We start from the raw sequence: 15,180 nt of genomic DNA, 5'->3' as shown, positions 1-15,180 counted from the left end.
AGAATGAGCATGTCAAGAAAAGAGTTGCTAAATTAAAAGGTAACTAATTTTTGTGAAATCATCTCATGAAAAAATCTTTTCAAAATTTACTGCCTAGTGGTTGTAAATTTACTTCAATAATAAAAGCATATTCCTGCCAAGACACTGTGAAAGACATTTGAAAGGCATGAAAATAACAGAATGGTCTCATAATAAAACAGAGAGGGTAAAAATACTGGATTTCCTAACAGGCAAATCTGTGTATCAATCATGCTCCTTTGCTGATGTCTAGAAAATTGAACAAGTAAGATCTTGACAGCCAAAGCATGTGTTGTAATCATTTTAAGCTTCTGGCTGGGAAATTAGTCAGAGGTTGATCTAGAGAAGAAAAACCAATCTGCAAATCCCCCCCCCCTTTTTCACTTGCAAGTATATACTTCTTCTGAAAGGAGAAGGATGATTTAAGCCCTCTACAGTGATTTTGGTGGTACAGAATGCAACATTGTTTTGCTACTACATGCATCCTTTGCTTAATGGAGCTAGACAAATGAAACTCTTACTCATTCTAGAAAAAGAAAAATCTAGCAAGAAACATTTTCCAGTTGCCATCGTATCTTAAACTGCTAGTTTTAACATGCTGAGATGTATAGTGTGATACCTATTCTACTGTGCAAGGGGAAGCAATATCTCATATTTGCAACATTAAGAAGTCCCTGAGACAAGTGCTGTAAGCCCTGTTTACACATTATTTGCATGTAGGTCATACCCATGTTGACAGCAAAGCAGGGCCACACATTTAGCCCCACCCTCACAATAGTGTTAGTGAAAAATTCAGAAGTGCAGGATCCCTTCATGATAGTCTCCCATACCCCCTCATACCCACGTCCCCTCATTGACTTGCTTGCTCTTCATCATCATCTCCACACTCCTCAGTGCTGCTCACGTGCACCTCCTTCCAGAACAACAGATGTCCATAGGAGCCAGTCAGCATGCAAGAGGAGTGTGTTAGCTGCAGAGAAGAGCCTTTGCTGGCTCACTTCCTGTCACTCTGATGAGTTCCAATCATCAGAAAAGGACAAATAATCATGTAAGAAGATTCTTCTCAGTGGCTAATACACTCTCCTTTCATGCTCATAGGCTCATAGGATGCTGGAGACATAGGGACCCTGCTCCCAAAGAAGTAAGGGGTCTAAGTCCCTCCCGACCTTGGACCACTACACCCCTGCACCCTCATCATCAGCTCTTGCACCTGCAGTGACCCTGTGTTGTGCATGATTGTCAGCAGATAAATTCAAATGTGTGAGCACCTACTCACATGTAGGGGCTCCATATGATTGGGATACCCTGTTGCACAGGTGTCCCAACTGTGCAGAGCCCCCATATAGGAGCTCACATATTTTCATTTCTCATCAGAAAACCACACACAACATGCAGTTGTAGCTGGAAGAAGGTCCAATATTAGGGCAGAGCTAAAAGCACAATCCCACTCCATTGTCAACACGGCTGTGCCCTACACATGCATAATTCATGACCAGGGCTGTAGAAAGTGAGGACAAGTGGTGAAGCATGAACTTTGTACACCAGACTCACATGACTGCTTTTCACAAATGGGAAATGCACAGAAATCACTCAAAGGCTCAGCGTCACAAGGTCAGGTGTATCTGTGAAATTCCCCCTGCCCCATTAGCCTGCTCCTATACCGTGCATTCTAGGTACACAGTAGTAGAGTGAGAAAGTTTCATGCCGCTATAGTAGTAGTAGTATAGTTTAATACGGTCACAGACCAAACAGCATTAATATAAATACAGTAATAAAAATACACAGACGTTATCTGTCAATAAAAAAGAAAACAGCTTTAAAAGACCAAGTATATCTGATAAGATTACAATTAACATTTCAACAAGGTAAAAATTTATAATCTAAGTAAAAGCAAACGTTTTACTAAAATAGTTTTAAGAGCGCCAAGAGCTTGAAAGAGATACAGTCTGTATTAGAAAAGGGCGGTATACCTCTTAACTTGGTTAGGGGGATAGCAGCAACTTTCTTGAACGGATGGCGCCTGCGCAAAAGCTGACTACCTTAGCTGTTACAAAAGAAATACGGTCAGACAGGAGGAGATCAACATGAGAGGCTTCATCTCTAGTAGAAAATCTTTGTAAGATTGGAGTAATTAAAGCCGCCCAGAGATCGTGATAGAAAGGGCAGTAAAGTAGGACATGACTGACCAATTCTACTGCATCAGTGTCACAAGGACACAATCGTTTGGCATATTTAATTTTTTTGAACCTACCCTCTAGCAGCACTGAAGGTAAACAATTAAATTTTGCGACTTCCGGGAAGGGTGACTTCGCTTGTGCCTGCTTTTGAGACGGGCTCCCGCCTCAGAAGAAGCTTTTTCAGATATAAATCAGTCAGAACATTTTTTTTTTGACTGATGAAATTTCTCCCGGGCAGGGAGAAACGTAGAGATCAACCTCAAAAGCCTGTTTTTGTTGGGAGGACTGGATTTCATTAATTTATGAGAAAAGGTCCAGCCAGCAATGCCGGACGGACTTCCGAACAAGCTCTATCTGATTAATGCGACACGTTTATCTTTTCTTCAAAGAGAAAACGGACTAACAGGCAAGCACCCTTCTTTCTATCTTTTTTTTTTACTTGGTTTAAATTGTTGCAGCAAAAAGAGATTTGTCAAATGAATCAGCTTTAAAGAACTTCTGGGTGAGCTATAACTCTTCTCTGTTATTCACGAAATTAACAGCTTATCTCTGCTTCTATTGCAAAAAGCTGTCCTGGAAGTGCATTCTAAAGATATAAACAGAAGAGGGATTTCTATTCCGAGGAGAAAAAAATAAAAAATATGAACTTTGGAACATTATATTGTCTGGGACTATTCTCTTTTTGGTCTATTTTATTTTGACGAATCTGCTTCTTCACGACGCCACTAACTGTTTTGATGCTGGGAACTAAATTTGTTTTGCATTCTTGAACATAGAGAGATAAGGCAGGCTGCTCTGTTTATACTGTGATGTCATCAAGCCTGGAATATTAACCCAATTGTTGCTGAAATAAGAAGTGGTTCTTCTTTATTTTTGTTTTGTTTTGTTTTTGTGGTTTTAAAAATGGCAATCAAGAAAGTGGCTGAGAATCTGGAAGTAATTATGTTTCAGAAAATAATGGATGAGATTGAGATAACGAAACAAACCCTGCGACAGGGCAGTAAGGAGCTGAAAATTGAACTGAGCAAAATGACGCAGGAGCTTAAAGAAATAGGGGATCCTGTGAGAGAGGAGAATGAGATCAGAGATGAGAAAAGAAAAAATAAAGGGAAGATACAAGCCCTGGAGATTGGAACAAATGTGGAATTGGAAAAAGATCTGGAGTTTATGGATATTAGAAATAAAATCTACTGTTTGGAATTTAACGTTATCTCTGAAGAAATTAATGAAGATATTAGAGATAAAGTTACCAATGGCTTGGATAATTTTCTGGACTGGAATGACGTGATGGAGCTTGATATAGAGAAAATCTATGGAATTAACTGCAGCCATGTGACAATGGAAAAACTCTCAAGAGATGAGCCAGTGCATTTTGTAAAAAAGAAGAACAGAGATATGACTTTACAACAATATTTCAGCAACTTATTCAGAATCGATGGCAAGAAAATATTTGGGATAGAGGAAATTCCCATCAGACTCTTATTATATGACTATGGCTATGACAGCAAGATTATTATGGAATACTGATAATGGAAGATTGGACACTGAAATTACTGGACTTAACAGGACTATTGAAGATGGAAGATGGAATTAATATGGATAATGGAATAATGGCTATTGAAATTATTGGACCTAACAGATTTTGATGAGATGGATTAATCGATATGTTTATTTGGACTATGGTTATGACAATAAGATTATTATTATTATTAACGAGATGGGTTAATCGACATGTTTATTTGGAGAAAAATTGATAGATATATTTCTTAAAGAATTGAAACCTCTCTTTGACTTTTTGTGGAAAGAATAAAGTAATGTTTATGAGATTTGATGATTAATTAAGATAACTACTGGAGGAAAGTGATTTTATAATATAATTTAAGAGACAGGATTGTTATATATTGTAGACCTATAACTGATCTGCGACAAATGGGAAGTCAACATTTTAATTTTTTGTTTAATCATTTTTGTTTTGTTTTGTTTTTTGTCTTTGAATGTTTTATTATTTTGTTTTGTTTGTTTTATGAAAATTTGAATAAAAATTATTGTAAAAAAAAAAACAATTAAATTTTGCTAGAGTAAACGCCAACCTAAGTTTGAGGACGGTCAGGATAAACAGATAGCGGGCCAGGGCAAATAGCCTTGTATTAAACCTAAGGTCAGAGTAGGCTGCCGCTCTGGTTAAATGGGTTTGTAATTCCATATTGTAGACTCGTTGAGAAATGAGAGATTTTGCTTTGGAAAAGCCCAAAGTCAGAATCATAGGAGGGGAAAATCCTAGAGACAGTAATTTAGTAGTTGGGGACTTTTTCCATTTTGAGCAAAAAGCATCGGTTAACATTATGGGGACAATCCCTCAGGGACAAACAGCAATTTTAACCACAGATGACATTTGAGCAGCCATATGCGTGCCTCCATCGTAATGAGCCCAGGTTCTAGATGTACAATAAAGTTAGGAATGCAAGGTGGAATGCCAAATATCGATCTTAAAAATTTTGTCTGAACTGTTTCGAAGGGCACATAGTTGTTATAGTTAGCAATTTGGGCACCATAAAGTAGTTGATTACTCACTTTAGCCACAAAGATCTGAATAGCAGAGGGGATATGCTGACCACCTTTGTTATAATAAAAGGAGAGGAGCGCCTTAACGGTTCTTTGCGCATTAGCAGTAACATTTCTTATTTGGGGCTTCATGAACCTGAAGAGTGGAATATCATCCCAAGGTATTTAACGGATGAAATCTGCTGTATAAAATGGTCACCAATCCACCAGCGATGTTTTGGTCTTCTTCTGGAAAAAACTATGACTTTCAATTTGTCATAGTTAATTTCAAGAAGCTCTTGTTTACCGTAGCTGGCGAGGGCACTCAATAGGCGTCTAAGCCCAATCAGAGTCAGCGAAAGAAGAAGAACATCATCAGCGTATAAGAGAATGGATAGAGGTCTCTTGGACAGACTGGGGTAATGAGTTCCTATCGGTGATAAAGTTGTAACCAGGGAGTTGATGTATAAATTGAACAGCATGGGTGCTAAGATGCATCCCTGTTTGATGCCATTGAAGGTTGGGATGGACTTGGATAGATAGCCTGCTCTATTGCATCTAATGCGTAGATAGGTGGATTCATATAAACAATGTATTAGAACAAGTAGGCGTCGGTCGATATTAGTGGACTCTAATTTTTCCCAAAGTTTATGTCTGGGTATTAAATCAAAAGCTGATTTGAAATCTATAAATGCTGAATAGAGGGCTCCACCAGAGGGCATTGTATATTTCTCTATCAGATGGTTTAAGACAAGGCCATGGTCCATTGTAGATCGGCCAGCTCTAAAACCCGCCTGCTCTTGTACTAGAATGTTTTCATGTTCCAACCAAGTTTGGAGTTTGTCACTTAGGTGGCTGGCATAGATCTTACTGATGATGTTTAACAAGCTAATTGGTCTATAATTAGCCAGATCGGATCTAGTGCCTTTTTTAAAAATTGGAATGATTATTGCCAATCCCCAATCATCTGGAATAACAATATTGGAATCAATACATGTGAATAAGGTAGCCAAAACCGGCGCCCACCAATCAGCATTAATTTAAAAGACCTCAGCTGGAATATTGTCTGCCACAGGTGCTTTGCCCGTTTTCAGTTTGGCAATTAGATTAACAATTTCCTTAGAAGTAACCAGCGGCCATTCAGGAAAGTTATGTCTCTGTGGGTTAGTTGGTTGTTGGTATAAGTGTTCCCTTGCATAAATCTTGGCAAAATGGTCTTCCCAAGCAGATGCAGGTATGTGGTAATCCAGATTGAATGAAGGATTAGGCCAACCCTTGGCAACCATTTTCCAAAAAGTGGAGGAATCTTTTGCTCTAGATGCTTGTAACAGGCATTGCCAGTCTTCTTTTTGTGCTGAGGCTTTTTTTACTTTAATTAAATGTTTGTATCATTTCTTCTCCTCCAACCATTGTGAAAAAAGAAGGGGGGAGTTGGTGTGTCTATAGGATCTATACTTTGCAATTAGAAGTTTCTTCTGGGCTGCACAGTCGTGGTCAAACCAAGATTTGGAATGAAAAGAACATCTGGGTGGCTTAAGCGCCACTTTAGGTAGTAAACTCCTTTGCAAGGCTGAGATCAGTTGTTGGAATAAGACTAAGGCAAAATCTGCAGAGGTTGCATTTATAAGTGGTTTGCGCAAACGAAGACAACGGGCAGAGTTTAATAACCCTTTTAGGTCAATTTCCAATTTTGCCTACCATTTGATACGAGCTGTACATACTTCCAATTTTTCGGCAAGAGTTGGTTTCTGGTCAGTGTAGATGATTTGGTTGCCACAGGACAAAGTAAGAGCTAACGGTAAATGGTCGCTTTCGGGCGATTATCCACAGAACAGGAAGAAACAGCGTGGAAGAGCTCCTGAAAGATTGTAAATAAATCAATGGTAGAGACTCTGGCCCCAGATAAAAAAGTAAGTCCATCATTGTTATCTCCATTGGCTCTCCCATTTACCAGCGTCAAGTTCAAGTTATTCAACATTTGCAACAGACAAAGCCTGAGAAAGTTAATACCTTTATCTTTAGAGTGTCTGTCTGGGATAGAGAGTGCTCCCACTGGTAATGGCATAGGTTCTTTAAAGCGGGAGTAGAGGGCTTTGTCAGTCGATCCTATCCTTGCATTGAAGTTGCCTGCTAAAATCACCATAGCAGCCGGGAATAAAGGTGACAGTTTAACAATATAGTCCTCTACTCTTGACATCGTAGACTTCACAGATTTTTTTTGACGGCATGGGGGTAAATAGACATTTATGATCAGTATCCGAGCCCATGTAAAATTAAGAACTATTGCGATGGCCAACCCCCCCAGGGGATCTAGGTTTGTAATAGAAGCACACAAGGTGGTGGGAATGAACAGGCATAGGCCTCCTTTGGGACGACCTCCTTTAGTACTCAAAGTTGCAGCCAACGAGTGAGAATCGTATCCATTTAGATGGATTTCCCCATGTGACCATGTCTCCTGTAGCAAAATGATGTCGTGTTTTTTAAGGTAATCCAAGAAGTTTGGATCTGAGGATTTGTTCTTCCAGCCAGATATGTTCCATGACAGCAATAATAGATTAGCCGTAAATTGTTTAACTGATTGTCAAGTTGAAGTAGATTGAATTGGTAGAGAGTATGACCTGGTCGATTGAACGGAAGGGTAATCTAACAAGGGCTCGGTAGAAAGATATTTTCTCTAAAGCTGGATCAATCCTACTTACATTAGGGATTATTGGCTTCCCAGCAGTAGGTAAGCAGTTCTTAGAATAGGTTAACTTTTGTGGCGAACCCACTTCATTATCATCAAACCTTCTCATATCCTTCCACGAGGAAGAAGTAGCAACCACATAGGGGAGAGAAAGCCAATTCCATTTAGAGTGAGACCGTGTCATGTCTAAAGTAGTTAAGTTCATTTCTGCAGAGATCACAATAGAGTGAACTTTTTTTTAGCTTCCGATAATCCAAATGATCCATCCTTGAGGTCTTTAGGCTGATCAAATTAACAATTTACCAGGGGCGTCACTACCGGGGTGCGGAGGGTGCGGCCCGCACCCGGGTGTCACCATGAGGGGGGTGACACCCAGAGCCACCCCGCCCCATGCCGTTGCCCGGCAAGGCTGCTCCAACTCCTTGGAGGTGGGCGAGCAGGCGGGCGAGACCAGGAGCAGCGTCGGCAGGGCGAGGGAGGTGCGCCGGCATTCCCAGGCCTTCTCCGGCTGGGTGCCCCTCCAACGCGCGCCCTCCCAGGGGCATGGACGGGGTGGGTGGCCGCGCACATGTGCGCACACACAAGTCCAGCCACCTTGTCCATGCCCCTGGGAGGGCGTGCACTGGATGTCTGCACCCCCCACACACACTTCCGCTAGTGACGTTGCTGCAATTTACGGCTTCCTCCTTCTCAATAAGAGCTATCTCATTATTAGCCTCAATCAGGGGAGGGGACGTCCCATTTTCCAAGAGAGATTTTAAGGTGTTAAGTCTTGTTATGATTTCAGATTGGTCTGTCAGAGGTAAGCTGAAAAAGGAATCGAGAAGCATTTTCTCCTCGTCAAGGAGGGGTAACATTCCCTTAAGATTCGGTAAGCCAGGTTGTGTCTTAGGAAGGTGTGGACTATAGCATTTGTTGAGAGGGCAACAAGCCTCCGTTTTGAGATCGATTAGGTTTACATCCATAGTTTTATAGGGGCCTATCGTCAATCCAACCTTGTCAGATGATAACTGAATAGATAGCGCTTGAGGAGGAGCAAGGTTCGTAAACATTCTTGATACTAATATGCCACTGGCATAGAGCACGTCTTTGTTGTCAAGGAGGAGTTTGGATTTTCCCGAGTTTTTGAAAGTCACTACCATGCGAGCATTGATATAATTATAAAATAAATATTCAATTTGGGATATGTCTTCGATGGAAATTGCACCCAAGGTGGCGCTTTCAACAATTTGTAGGAAATGGATTTTACGCTCTATTTGGGATAGAACTCCTTTGGGTTTAGGATAATTCGACAGGACTAATTTGTATTTGTTAAGTACAAGGGACCAATTGGGATCTTTTTTCGTGGCCTGGGTTTTTTTCATTTCTGACGGAATGGATGTCCAGGGATCCTGAAGGTCTAATGTCCATGACAAGGACTTAGTATTTGTGATAAGAGGTAGCGTGGGCACTATAGGATCATCGCAGGGCATATTATTATGCCCTTCCTTATTTAAGTTAGACTTAGTGCATTTAGACTTGGGTACGTTCTTGGAAATTGGCTTCTTGTTCTGTTTTAGTAGGGCATCCATTATTTTATATAATTTCCGAAAGAAGAATTTATTGGTATTATGCTGAATTTTTGGATGTTTAATGTTTTTACTCTTTTCATGGAACTTTAAAAGGCTATTCTGATTTGTTGTAGTTTTCCTCTTAGGTTTTCTATTGTCCCTCTGTATTGAGTTATTAATTTGTCCAGACTGCAAGGGTACAACGGTGATGATCGGCTTTGTATTCATATCCTCACACAATCACCCAAACTTAATATACGCCTCAGCCAAGGTAGTTAGAAGTTGATTGGCTTGCGCTAGGAACGTTTTAATACTTTCTATTTCTCTTGTGATCATGAGTAGCCATTGATCCATTAGAGGGGCTGGTTCTTCATATGAAGGAATTATGACCTTAGAAGGTTCATTATAATAATAATAATAATAATAATAATAAATAAATAAAATTGTATTTATTAGTCGCCCATCTGTCCGAGTAAACGGACACTCTGGGCGACGTACAACAATACAATACAACAATTCAGTACAGTATAAAATAATACATAATCAACAAAACACAACATCAGCATCAATTCAACTAAAACCATCTTCAATAAATACTATTAAAACTAATCCCCCTCAGAAATCTGATAGGCCTGCCTGAATAGCCAGGTCTTTAAGGCTCGGCGAAAACTCATCAGTGAGGGGGCATGACGGAGGTCAAAAGGTCATTATAAGAAAAGGGATTGACGCTTGGGTTCGTTTCAGGATCAATAAGACCCAAGGCTTTTGGAATTCGATTAGGACACTCATCCAGATCTTCAGTTAGATCTGCTGGCCCATCATTTTTGGGTACGTTAGTTGAATCACACAGATGAGTACATTCAGCCCACGCTATCTCCTGGGCCAGATTTGTAGGGGATAGAGCAGAAACCTCTGTTTGTAAACCCCCAAAGTTGTCCAGTGACCAGTCCAGAGGTGGAGTTGGGAGGATAAGATTTTCTCCACTTGACTCTATAACTTTCTTTCTTTCATTTTTACTTTCAATGTTTTTCTTAGAAGAGTAAAATGCATAATTTTCAGCTGTTCGAGGCATCCCTTTCAGGAAGTAAGTCCAAGTGAGGGGGCAATCCCCAGGTTCTTATAATCCTTTCTAGTGAGCACCATCTTGCAATCTTACCACTTTAAGGATTACTTTGAAGGCAGCTCTGAGAATAGTTGCAGCAGGCCAGTACCAAGCTGAGACTAATTAGAAGGCACTCATAGATATCTGGTTGGGTCTGCTTGTAATCTTTACAATTGTCAAGAGTCAACAGCAGGGAGGACAATTTGTGCAGATAACTTACTTGGAAAGTCTCCAAAATGTCAGCCGGGGAGAAGGAAGCCGGCTCCAGCGAAGTGCTAGCAAGAAGACAAACACAGATAAGCAGACCTTTGGCTCAAGTAGGTAGACAATCACTGTGCTGTTTTTGTAATCCTCTCTGACGCAGAGAAGAAGGAAGCCAGGACTTGAGGTAGGGATTCTTAATAATGAATAAGGAGCTCCAAACTTAACACCCTTCTTCACTCGCAGCCATTTTGCCTCCTCCATATCATGCCGCTATAAGGAGCCACCTTCACTGAATTTGAGAAACACTTGTTAGGCTACACTCTTTAGTCAAAACAATAAAATCTTGAAACTTCTATTATCCCCACTACCCCAAAAAATCCAGCAGGTATTGACAAGGGTTTCATTACAAGTGAATTAAAATGCTGTCTCTGTGCTGAATTTGAAAAATATGAGCTACAAGTGCAGTCTGCAGAACTGACAGGAATCCAATCCCATTGCTGAGTGTAATGGGACTTGAAAATTGGCTGTAATTAATAACTTAATCTACACATTCCATCTGTGAAATATCAAGATGGCATCTTATAGAAGCACTGTGGCAAAACATGCTACATTGTCTTCAAATGTATGCATAAAGGATGTGATCCTGCTCTCTCTGATCCTACAGGGTGCAGAGGGAGGTTCCCCATAGGACTGGACTATTCCTCCCTTTCCCATCATGTTGCTCCCTTATAGGGTATGGCACTATTCTCCTAGGCATGCTGGAATAAACCAGAACATTTACATTAAACTAAGCTCCCTACCCCCTACATCCTCATCTTGAAGCATCCAGTGGGTCTATCACTTTTCCCCCAGTGCATAGGCTATTCGAGGTAAAGGAGTTAACAACTGGACACTTAAGATTTTAAAGTGGAGGGCCTCAGCTCATCATGAATGGCCTCACCTTGAGTCATATCTAGCAGAGCAGAAGGACACCCAGTATTAGAGTAACATGGCATATTGCATATCAGAAGTGACCTTCTTGTCACACCGTACCAGGACAGCCAGCTGTCTGAGTCAGCTCTCTGGCACTGCACTTTCAGTTTCATCTTTGCACTGCAAGCACACTTTTGCCACATGGCTTTGTCTCCACAAGCCTCTGGTTATTAAATTCTTGTTAGTTGCACACCCTCAGTATGCTCTCCTCTTCATAACACATATTAAGAAGATTGGACTGCAGTCAGATGTAGAGTGCCTCTGCACCCTATTTGTTCATGGACAAAGAATCATGGAGAAAAGCATGTTGATATGTTCAAAAACTGTGAGTGAATTATGCACCTTGGATTGCATGTGAACAGGGATCAGACCAATGAAACAATGACTGTGTTTGCATTTTATACTAAACCATGGTTTAGTACAACATGGATGAACTTTGGTGATCTTAGGCAAAGTGTCAGGCTCAGCCACTCTTCTCTCCCCATTCCTCTATCCACAAGGTCAGGAAGAGTATTTCTGTGGAGATTAGTTTCATTTTCAAAGAATGTTGGCTTGCCTTCATATTGCATGACCTAGGAATTCTGATTTACAACAAATTCTAGTTACTTAAGTCAGTTTCATAACCAATTGTTTTAAGCTGACTAGTTTTGAAATTTACCTGAGTTATGTGCAAAAACAGCCATAATAGAGAAATAGGGGGAGATAATTTGGTGGAAGGAATTAAATACTTCTAGACATCTAAATCTGTTCATCAGATTACATGAGTCTATCTGAGTGCAATGAACAAATCACTCTCAAATTTAGGGGGGAAATCTTTCTGATTTATTTTTCTTTTAGTTTTGGAAAAGCAAATTAGCCACCTGTTTTTCCCTATGTACTCCCTCCATTTTGGAAATATGAAGTGTAATATCTATAAATTATGGCAGAATGCTATTTCTTTGACACAGTAAGAGCTGCAATAATTTCTTTTAATGATGTCACTTAAAGCAAAATTTAAATATAATTATACTTTATGATGGTTCCAATTAACATGTCAAATAGCTGTAAAGCTAAGAGTTTAAAAGTCCAAAGCTCTATTATGACGATAGTTTGTCACGTTACTCTTGTGCCTAGGGGTTTTGGTCTATTATCAGTGTCCTGCTGAGTTAGTTGATAAATGGAGTTGTACTTTGAAAAAAAAAGGCACTTACATTTGTGTTTAATGGAGAACAGAAGTGGAATATATAACTAGTAAAATGATAAATAATGTGTGAAAACCGTTTCACATGATAATGTGAACATGATAATATTAGCTGGCTTCTTCAGAAAATTCAAGGATTTCCAGCCCATCGACAGACCCAGAGGGCTCTGTTCATGGTGGGCCTTTGCTGCCATGCCGGGGAAGACTTGGCATAGCTTCAAAGCCCCCTCGATTGAGGCATGACCATGCATGCTGTGTTGCACAGGGGGCGGGGCAGGGTGGCTATTTAAGCCCTGCTCTGCCCTCCCTCAGCCTCTTTCTGGCCTTGTGCGACACCTACCCTCCCTCCCTTAGCACAGTACAAGGTAACTGGTCACCTTGGGGCTGGGTAGGAATTTTTAGCTTGTTGGCCTTTGTTTGCTGCCAAGTTTTTTGCCTACCCTGTACTGTTCTTCTGATTTGGCTGATTGGCTCATCTTTATGCAGCTTAATTTGAGTTGGCTGATTTGTTGCCTGGCCAAGTAGTTTAATCTGTAAATAGGTTAATTTGGTCACATTTGGCGGATGTGTGCACGAATTTCACAGATAGGGTTTGGTGAGCAACGTTAGACACCCTTTAAGGTGATAGGTGGGATCTGAGACTTGCCTTCCAGGTTGAGTGGCCTGTTGGCAAGATAAGGCTCACCTTCGGGGCTAACTTGTAACACCCACTCAGAGATGGGGCCTGGAGAAGGGGATTAGGCTTGGACCACCCCCTTTTCCACGGCAGGGTGTCCTCGCTGTTTGGATAAGAGTTTGGTCCGCACTTTTCTCTGCAGATCATTTGTTATACAATCAAACACTTAATTGGCTTTATTTAAATAAATGTGGCCCTTGATTTACCCACACTTCATCTTGTCTTGCCTCTTCACTTCCAGGCTACGGGCTGCAAATTTGACATAAGGATCTACAATGTTCTATAAGATTCTGTAAGATGAGCTTTGCAAAGTCAGTTAAATGATGTACAGTTTTGCATACAAGTTCAACTCTATATAAAACTGTATAGAAAATATAAAACATATTCACAAATAGGTGAAAAGCCTTGTGGTTTAAGAATGTATCTATAGCCAACAGATATTTCTATCAAACTTTAAAAAGCAGGGAAATTGGGCAGCTATAGTGAACGCACATTGAAAGCTATAGGTAGTGTAGGTAGTGTTTGAATTTCAGTGTTCATTTCAGGGAGTATTCTGGTGGATCTTTGATATACATCTATTGTGTCTGAAAGCAAAGGTATTCAAGGCACTGTGGTTTCCATGGATATCCAAGCTCATATGGTAGAAAAAAAATCAAATGCTCCAAGGAAATAAAAATGCAGGATTGCATAACGTACATCTCTATAGCCCTCTTTGTGTGCTGCTCACATGAAGAAGGCAAAGTGTGGTAACGGGATGGTGGAATTGTTTGCTTAACCACAGCCCCAATGTAGCGCTGACCACATGCTGAAATTCTTGTGCAGTATGCATCTGATCTGAGAGTTGCATTTGGCATCTGTGATGTAGATGGTACATTAAAATTGCCTATTTTATAATTGGTTTACAAAGTAAACCAAAACACAATTGAGAGGGGAAAAATATTCTATAGATTTTTTCTTATTTTCATGTAGCACAGAAAATCACTGATAATGATGCAGTAGTTGTTTTTTTAAAGCTAGTGTTTTAAATGTATAACTTTAGACCTGAAAACTGTCATGGTACAGCTTGGGATAATTTCCATTACAATGGTATTGTTGTTTTTTTACTTTCAGGGATAAACACTATATCAAGAAAAATAATGCATTGATATCTGTAGTTCTGTGTAAGTTGGGACAACTATGTAAAGCTGATATTTGCAGACAGAAATCAATGAGTTTGTAATATGCTGAAAAATATGTTGCCAAAAGGAATCAGTGTATCCTATTCATTTTCCATGAGAATAGAACTGATTTTAGTGGACAAGTGCCTGATTACAATTAGGTAATCCTTCTATAATGATGGCATAGACATGATGACATTACATTGGTGTAATTTACTTGTGGTCCTAGGCCAAGGTTAGCCAATGTGGTGCCCTCCAGATATTGTTGGACTATAACCATTGACCATGCTGGCTGAGGCTGATGCATGTTGTAGTCCTGCAACATCTGGAAGGCATCACATCAGCTACCTCTATCCACTGCATTCCCTCAACATTCACAGGAACTGCTACACACCAACCATTATGTTGCACAATGACAGTGCCCTCACATTTCCTATACATGAAAGATACCAGTCAATGTATGGCAATGACAGGATCCCTGCATGACATCATCGTGCAAAACACACATGCCTTGCACATGCACAGCACATAATGAGGCAGGCATAATGAGAACACAGTGCCTCGACTGTATAAATTATCATGATGCAATGTAGAGGAAGGGAGCAACACATACCTGTCTTTCTGTCAAATAGGAGTTCACATCTCAAGTAGCCTACACAGCAGCAGCTTGCTAACAGCTACATTGAAGTCAAGCAGACAGCCAGGGTCAGACAGTGGGAAAAAGGAATTGACTTCAGTTATAACAGATAAGCAATTCTATCAATACCCTAGAGGATAGGGAACCACCTCCCCAAGGTGAAGTTGTGGGAACAATGGTCCACACAGGTGGTTGCCAAATTTCTACTACATATCTATTTTCGAAGAGAGAGAGCTAGGTGCACAGGAAGAATGAAATCTGCAACAGCAAGCTCACAGCA

General features: G+C 40.3%; 1 protein-coding gene across 3 annotated transcripts in view; it reads left to right on the top strand.

Moving 5' to 3' along the window:
- The window catches only part of LRRC4C (leucine rich repeat containing 4C), a 637,988-nt gene that overhangs the window by 17,646 nt on the left and 605,162 nt on the right, over positions 1-15,180 (top strand). For 2 of the 3 annotated variants that reach the window (XM_061613154.1, XM_061613153.1), the window contains exon 1: positions 10,163-10,391. The exons of the other annotated variant lie outside the window; for it this stretch is intronic. The gene's annotated coding sequence lies outside the window, so the exon portion shown is untranslated. Of the gene's footprint in view, positions 1-10,162; positions 10,392-15,180 lie in introns of those variants that run through there. 3 annotated transcript variants of the gene reach the window in all.

The sequence above is a fragment of the Rhineura floridana genome, chromosome 2 (genome assembly GCF_030035675.1).
Source record: "Rhineura floridana isolate rRhiFlo1 chromosome 2, rRhiFlo1.hap2, whole genome shotgun sequence".
Classification (NCBI taxonomy): domain Eukaryota; kingdom Metazoa; phylum Chordata; class Lepidosauria; order Squamata; family Rhineuridae; genus Rhineura; species Rhineura floridana.
Note: the sequence above shows the minus strand (reverse complement) of the source record. Positions and strands in the feature narration are given on the sequence as shown.